We start from the raw sequence: 8415 nt of genomic DNA on the forward strand, positions 1-8415 counted from the left end.
AGGAATCCATATGGAATTTTCACCAACTCTACTAAAATAAAAGCATGTAACTTTTCAGCAGTGTACTGAAATATCCACAAAGATTCAAGGTTAGGTTGGAAAGAATTCCAGACATTCATTTTTGAAGACCTGTGAAAAATCTAACTTCTAATGGGTACCTTCTGGGCACACGACAAAGGACAATATCAGTTGTTAAATCCATCCATGTACAAGAGATACTGTCTTCAACAAAGCACAGCTCATCATTTAATAGAAGTTACAAAGTAGTTGCTCTAACATAAGCAGCTTGTTTTAATAAATATCAATTATGAATATTTATATATTTTATTGAAAGTGCAGGATTTTGGGGGTGGAATGGGAAAAAGAGACTGATAAGTCCCATGCATAAAACAAGTATATTTTTATTGGTAATTTCCAGTAAGTTTTCTTGAACATGTATATTATTCACAACTATTTGAAATTATCTTGTTTGTTCATTTGTTTGTTTACTGATGGTGTGATTCCCAGCTTCTTCAGTGTCCACCTCTCCCTCTTTATTTCCTCTCTAACATAAGCCCCACAAAACAGGGAGCTTATCTATCTTGACTCTCTACCTCCAGACCTAGAAGAGTGCCTGAAAGATGGTTCTAAGTAAATGATTTTCTCCCCTCTTCATCCAACAGACAAAAATTTCCTTCTCTTTCCTTATTTTTTTTGAAAGGTTAGTAATGAAAAAAGACATTACACATATTCATACAGGTGACTGGGATTTTTGTTACAGTTGTTACTGTTTGTCTTGCCTTATGGTACACGTTAATTGGACAATGTGCCCACATTATTCATGTAAAAAATATGTGTCTTCTCTGTACCCAGCACTGTTCTCAGAAGGAAAAGTCCTGTATCCATGGAACTTACATTCCAGTGGAGAGAGACAGTCAGTAAAACATAAATATATATTTTGTCAAGTGGGGATAAGTACTATGAAGAAAAGTAAAGCTGGATTTTAAAGGGGTGGTCAGGGAAGGTTTCTGATAAGGGGCCATCCTTATCAGAAATGAGAGCTTAGGAAGCTAAGCTTGCTGATAGCTGGCGGAAATGCTGCCTGGGTAGCGTCATGTGCACAGCTTAAAGCCGGACACATGCTTACCTCCTTTGTGGAGCAGCAGGGAGGCTGGAGCAGAGTGAGCCACAGGAGGGGGTGTAGGAGGTGCCATGGGAGAGCTGCGGCAAGTCACAGAGGGCTTGGGGGCCTGGTCAGACTGTGGCTCCTACTCTGTGTGACATGGGGAGGCCCCTTGAGGGTCTAGAACCAATGGGCACTATGACGTGGCTTAGGTTCTAAAAGGCTTCCTCTGGCTGCTGTGTGGCAAAAAGAATGGGATGGGTGGCTTGGCAAGAGGGGAGGAACGAGACCAAGTAGGAGGCTTTGTAGTAATCCAGGTGAGAGGGATGGCAACCCAGACTAGTGGAAGTGATGAGAGATGGTCAGATTTTGAATATGCTTTGAAGGCAGGGCCAGTGAGATTTGCTCATGATTTGAAAGTGGGACATGAGAGTGGGAGCCAGGGATAGTTTTGAGGCTGTCGGGCTGAGTACTTTGCAGAACGATTTCCTGGCCATTTAGCGAGATGGAAAAGCAGGCTTGAGGAGAACTCAAGGGTTGACTTTGGGTATAGGTTTGAGAAGCTTTGTTGGGCCTGTAGGGAGAGGCCAAGTAGGCAGTCGCACGTAGGAGGGTGAAGTCCTAGCTTGAGACCTTCACTGGCATAGTGACCACTGAGCCCTGACAAGCCAAGGGCCCAAGAGGATGGGGCCAAACATGGGGCCAGTGTCAAGTGACACAGATGCCAAACGTACAACATGATCACAGTCCTCAAGTCTGGAACAATTCTCCTAGTTACCAGGGAAATCTACCAGGGTTGAGATTCCACCCCTCTGAGTAATTCAGGGGCCTTATTTAGTCTGTTGTCTTCATGCTAATGTTCTTTTCCTTTATCTCTATACCCTTATGCTATTTATTGATCAAAGAACCATAAAGTTACTTGTTTTTAACAAGACAGAATACCACAGCATGGAGGTTTCACTTTAGGATTTAAACATTTGGCTTTTTACTGCTAACTAATGGGCCTGCAGGCTAGGAAACATAAAAGAACCCTCATTTGTGTTCCTAGTGAATAACCATCCTGTGTCTAGGAGAGTCTGGCAGTAAATGACAGGTAAGGCTGGGGCAGGGAGGCTTCAGGTCCCTTCTTTGCAGAGGCCTAATGGACCACCAGTCCCGAGACTCTGAAGATTGATGTCAGGCAAGAACGTCCAGGGAGTCTGCCACTGTCTGCTCCAAAACAGGATTTAGTCCTTCCTAACCTTGGGAATTTCTGAAGCCCCAATTCCTTTATGACTGTTTACTATCCTTAGTCCCCTGGGATCTAGTATAATCAGCTGGTGGATTCCTTTTTCCTTGAACCTAAATCTGAAGCCCCATGGGCCTTTCCCACAGCACAAATAACATTCTATTCCTGTACATATTGTCTCATTCACAGGAAGCTGTCTCTAAATTACATCACAGGCCAGTTCTACTGTATTCCATTGACGTTTATTATGGAACCATTGTAGGAATGACATGGTTCCTGTCTCCAAAAGCTAGCTAGCATATCCCATCCATTATGTTCAAGATTCTGGAGCTGGTGGCAGAGATGGGAGAAACACAGGTGACCGAAATCCCAGGATGTCTCATCATCCTCTCTATGTTGTAGCAAATCTTTTCTCCAAATATTTCCCTAAGTTCATAGGGGTGAGTATATGACAAAGCATGATAACTTAGCTATGCCGTTGGCTGACATGATGGAATGCTAAACACATTTATCTTTGGAAAGTAGATTAGAGGGGAAAAAAGTGGGTTATATCAGTGTTGCAGAAAACCACTAGTCATCTCCCAGTATCTACCCTTCTCTTCTTCTATGGTAATAACATTAAAGCCCCAATTTTAAGCTGGGCATATAGCTACTTGGCATTAAGACTACATTTCCCAAATTCCCTTGCAGCTAGGTAGGCCATAAGACTGAGTTCTGGCCAATGTGAGTAGATTAAAGTGTCTAGGGGCAGCTCCTAGAAACCCACTTAAGAGGCATTGTGTATACACACTTTCCCTTTCTTCTTCATGCCTGCCTTTGTCCTGCTGTCTGAAATGCAAATACTGCCATCTTGGTTGAATCCATGGATGATGAAACAAGACAGAAGGAACAGCCCACCATGCACTGACTGTCGTCAAGGCTTCTTATATGATAGAGAATAAATTTATTTATTGGAGGGTTTCTATTCCTCACAGCTGAACCTAATCTCAATTCAACTAGCTAAATATTCCTCCAGTTAGAGTGCTTAGCGACAGGCTCCACAGTATCATTCTCAGCTGCTGAGAACAATGTGCTCATTCCTGCCGAGTCATGGAATCTTTACTCCAAGAGATGGTAATATATCATCAAGATCATTCTAAAAGCTTAATGCAGCGAGCATCAGTTAATACCTGAATACCAAAAAGTGAAAATAATGGTTTCATGTCTAATGGGACTTGAGTTCACATGTCCCCTCAGCCACAGGGACTTGTGCTGGCACACACCACTGTCCTCTGCTTTTGTATTTCTATCACTTGGACTCTAGATATAGGTGAATAAAGCAAACATGGTTTCTTTTTTCTTTCTTTTTTTTTGAGATGGAGTCTCGCTCTGTCGCCCAGGCTGGAGGGCAGTGGCGCGATCTCAGCTCACTACAAGCTCTGCCTCCCGGGTTCACACAATTCTTCTGCCTCAGCCTCCCGAGTAGCTGGGACTACAGGCACCCGCCACCACACCAAGATAATTTTTTTTGTATTTTTAGGAGAGACCGGGTTTCACCGTGTTAGCCAGGATGGTCTCGATCTCCTAACCTCGTGATCCACCCATCTCAGCCTCCCAAAGTGCTGGGATAACAGGCGTGAGCCACCACGCCCGGCCAAAGCCAACATGGTTTCTAAAGGCAGATGAGAGAAGTACCTACCATTTCTTGAGGCTGACTTTACCAAGGACGTAACACATGTAAATTATTCAAACAATACAGAAATGTACAGTAAAACGTGCCCCATATCCCATGACCCCTTATCTAAAAGTCATGATGTTAAAAGCTTTCAGGATATCCTTCTAGATATTTTCCATGTATGTAGAGCCCTTCCTTTTAAAAAACACACACATACACACATATATATAAACATAAATGGGATTGTACTGCACACACTGTAATATACTTTGCTTTTACATTTAATCATAGTTATAAACATCTTTCCAAAACAGCATATGTATACATCGACTTCTATCTGACTGCATAGAATTCCATTGTACAGTAGATGTACCATAATTTATTTCACCAATTTCCTGTTAATAGACATTTGTTTCCAGAGTCTTGCTCTGGAAGTCTGGACAAAGATTGCTGCAACAGATTCCTTTGCACATCTATCTGTGTACCAATACATTGGTAGACATGATTCATAGAATTGGAGTTGCTAGGTTAAATCGTATGTTAAGTATCTAAGTAGTGCTCCCTGCAGTTACGTTCCCAGCAACTGTGCCAAAGCTGCTTTTTAAACTCAGATGGAAATCACAATTGGACATTAACTTTATTTATTTATTTATTTATTTATTTTTGAGACGGAGTCTCGCTCTGTCGCCCAGGCCGGAGTGCAGTGGCGCAATCTCGGCTCACTGCAAGCTCCGCCTCCTGGGTTCACGCCATTCTCCTGCCTCAGCCTCTCTGAGTAGCTGGGACTACAGGCGCCCGCCACCACGCCCGGCTAATTTTTTTTTGTATTTTTAGTAGAGACGGGGTTTCACCGTTGTCTCGATCTCCTGACCTCGTGATCCGCCCGCCTCGGCCTCCCAAAGTGCTGGGATTTAACTTTATTTCTTATTCACTTATTACTTTTGTTATCTGGGTTTCTGTTCAGAGAAAGAATGATGTCTGACTTTTCAAAAGACAAATGAGAAGCCGGTGAGTGATCTGCTTCAGTATAATGCTTTCTTTTGTTTAAAGTGCATTATGGGCAAAAGTTCTGTCTTATTGCTGAAAAGATGCTAGTGATTATTCTTATTCAAGAATTCAAGATATAGGCAAACAGGAGGTCAAGGCTGCAGTGAGCTGTGATTGCACCACTGCACTCCAGCCTGGGCAACAGAGCGTGACGCTGTCAAAAAAAAAAAAGATATAGGCATATTAAGCTCTCAAGAAATGATGGAACTAGCTGAAAATCATTGGAGAGGAAGAATAGGGAATGCCACCAGGAGTATACAACCTGGTCTTCTAGATCCCAGGCTACAGAGAGGTTATTTCACCACAAATACAAAATGACTTTGAAAATAGAATTATATTCTAAATAGAATATAGGTAATAAAAAGATAGCTTATGTAAAGACTGGAAGAAGGTCCACATTTAGGGCTCATCAATGTACTATGATCTCTGAGACCACCCAACCCTATACTTGACACTTGACACTTCCCCTCTCTTCTCCGAATCTTTTAAAAGCAGTCTCAGAGTATATGCAGCAGTAGTAGTGGTGATGATGGAGTTTTTTTTTTTTTTTTTTCTTTATCTCCAATATCCAGCAAGCTGCTTGGATAAATGCTTAAAACAAGATGAAAATCTTTGTCCTGAATCTGTACATCTGTGTACTTTTTGCATCTGCTCTGCTGATATTTTCACGCTCCCTTGACACCTGCCTGCTATTTTAGAAGAAGAGGTCTTTGTATCAAAGGAGGGGTAAGGGAGTCGGGCATTTCCTCTGCACTGGCGAAAGGGCTGCGGGGGAGCCTGAGCCCCAGCCTCACTTCAGGTGGCAGAGGCCTTGCTGCTGGTCTTTCTTGGAGAGGCTGTCTTAGAAGTAGGTAGCACCCTCTCCTGGGCTAAATGCAAACGATCTCTATTTGTCCTGAAATCATCTGGGATAATAACAGGCATCTCCTTTTCTCTGGCCAGCTCTGCCCCATCACTGCCCCCTCCTGGCCCCTTCTATTTTTTTTATTTGAATGCCACACTGGACCATTTACAAGTCCAAATGAGTCAGATTGGAGATTCTAAGTAAGACTGGTTAGGGAGAAGGAACTTATTTGAGTACTCACCGTGTGCAGGGCAAGGATGGGAATATAAAATGAAATAAAAGCTTGGAGTCAGTATAGATAAAGAATATGAAGAATGAATGACTAAATGTTTATAAAATACTATTTAAACAATTCCCAACATGCTAGAGGAACTCCGCATATGGTAGAAATCGTATAGCGGTGAGGTGATGTGTGCTACCTGGCAGCCTCTTCATGAAATGGCAGACGCTGAGAAAGGAGTTGTCCAAAGGAGGAGGGTAGAGCCTCAGCTCGCGAAGTCTCTGGAAAGAGATATACTGGAAGTTTCTTTTATTGAACAATTTAACAGAAAACTGCAAAATTAAAACCTTTAGGACTCTCCTACCACCACCTTCTACCCTCTTGTCTTTTCTTCACCAGTCATTTGTTTTTCTCAATGACATTTGCAGAAAATGAAGACATTTTAGCGATACCTTCTCCTTTCTACTTAGCGTTCTGGTTTCTGCTTCATCTGAACATTTACCCTAATACTTCATTGAACTCCATCTACATGCTACATACTGATGACCATGGCTATTGTTCATTTGATCCCATAAGTCAAAGATTGTGTCTGTTTTGCTTGTTCAATTTTCAGTGTAACAATAATGAAAAATAATAGTAATAGCTGTCACTTAGTGAGTTTTTACCTGAAGCCAAGCACATGATCATTTACCCTTCTTTCAGCTGATGCTCACAGTTACCTGATAGGATAAGAGCTTTATTATCCCAGTTTTTACAGATGAGAAAATTAAAGTTCAAAGCTATTCAGTAACTTGCCCAAGTTACAGAGATGGAACCTGAGCTTGGAAGTCTAGCTCTAAAGACTTTGTTCCTGTCCACTGTGAATATTGTTCTGCTTAGCATTCACAAGTAATAGATGAACGTTCAGGAATTCAGTGACTAAGGAAATGATCATGTTTCCAGGTATAGTTCATTGCCTAAAAATTAACGTGACTTGAGACATCACAGAATTGAGCTAGGAGGGAAGTATAGCATTTCCAGTGTCTTTGGAAGAGTTTGTTAATAGAAGAGGTGTTGAGAGCTGGGTTGGCTTATTCCTAACAGAGCACAGAACACTGACCTCCAGGGACACAGCCAAGACTTACTGAATACTTACTATGTTCCAGGCAGTGGGCTCAAAGCCCAGCATGTTTTTCTATTTAATCCTCACGACAACCTCACCTTACAGAGGAGGCTCAGAAAGGTGAAACAACTTGCTCAAGGTCATCCAGCTAGTGGTTGGTGGAGTCAGGACACTTCATTGCTCTGCTGGACTCCTCTCAGGTGCCCCTGGGGGGAACTTCAGATTGTCTTATAGGCCCCAGCTTCCCAAAGGATGCCCTCTGAATGGGGGGAGGGAGTTAGAGGGAGGATCAGGGTCTACCAGGAGTCTGCCAAAGGTGTGCACTGGGAAATGCCCCTGGTCTGGAGGGTTTGAGGGAGCATGTCTGCTCCAGGAAAATCCAAGTGGGCTTAAAAGAATCATGTCAAGGCCCAGGATAAGACTGCAAATATGTTTGGAATCCAAGCCTGTAAAACCTGTAAAATGTGTCCTCTAGTTTTCTTTGTTTTTTTTTTGAGACAAGATCTCACTCTATCGCCCAGGCTGGAGTGCGGTGGGGCAGTCATGGCTCACTGAAGTCTCAACCTCCCAGGTTCAAGTGATCCTCCTGCTTCAGTCTCCCAAGTAGCTGAGACTACAGGCACTATGTCCAGCTATTTTTGTTGTTGTTGTTATTGTTTTGTAGAGACAGGGTCTTGCTATGTTGCCCAAACTCCTAGACTCAAGTAATCCGTCCACCTTATCCTTCCAAAGTGCTGGGGTCACAGGCATGAGCCACCACTGCAGGCATAAGGCCTCAAGAAGGCCTAAGGCTTCTTTAGAAGTCAGAACGTGTCTTATAATTTTATAGTACCTAACTTGGCTGGCCACACCATAGGTACTTAATAGATACGAAGGAACAAGTGAATGAATCAATGAATGACAAGGAGAAGGCAGCCTATGTGTGGGTAGCAGTCTGCTTAGGAACCCTTTCCTCCAGATACACGTATAAAGTAATGGTTCTGGTTGCTCTTATGAAAAGTTTGTGAAATATGTTTTCAAGTTGGATTTGAGTGTGGGGCTCTGGAGACAATGCCTGGGTTCAAATTCTTGCTCTGCCACCCCTAGTGATTGTCTGTGGCAAGTCAGTGAACCTATCCAGGCCCCTTGCTGTGAGTTGCAGGTGAAGCACGTGGCTAGAGGAAGCGCTTGGTAAATCCCAGCTATGCTAATCACAGTACCAAAGCCCAGTCCAGCTGG

General features: G+C 42.9%; 1 long non-coding RNA gene across 1 annotated transcript; it reads left to right on the forward strand.

The window, feature by feature from the left end:
• Nucleotides 1-1389: 1389 nt before the first annotated feature.
• On the forward strand, nucleotides 1390-3288 carry LOC131383658 (uncharacterized). The gene is made up of 3 exons (XR_009213837.1): nucleotides 1390-1419; nucleotides 2520-2687; nucleotides 3210-3288. It is a non-coding gene; the product is annotated as an uncharacterized LOC131383658 (long non-coding RNA).
• Nucleotides 3289-8415: the final 5127 nt, after the last annotated feature.

The sequence above is a fragment of the Hylobates moloch genome, unplaced genomic scaffold, assembly GCF_009828535.3.
Source record: "Hylobates moloch isolate HMO894 unplaced genomic scaffold, HMol_V3 SCAFFOLD_6, whole genome shotgun sequence".
Taxonomy (NCBI): domain Eukaryota; kingdom Metazoa; phylum Chordata; class Mammalia; order Primates; family Hylobatidae; genus Hylobates; species Hylobates moloch.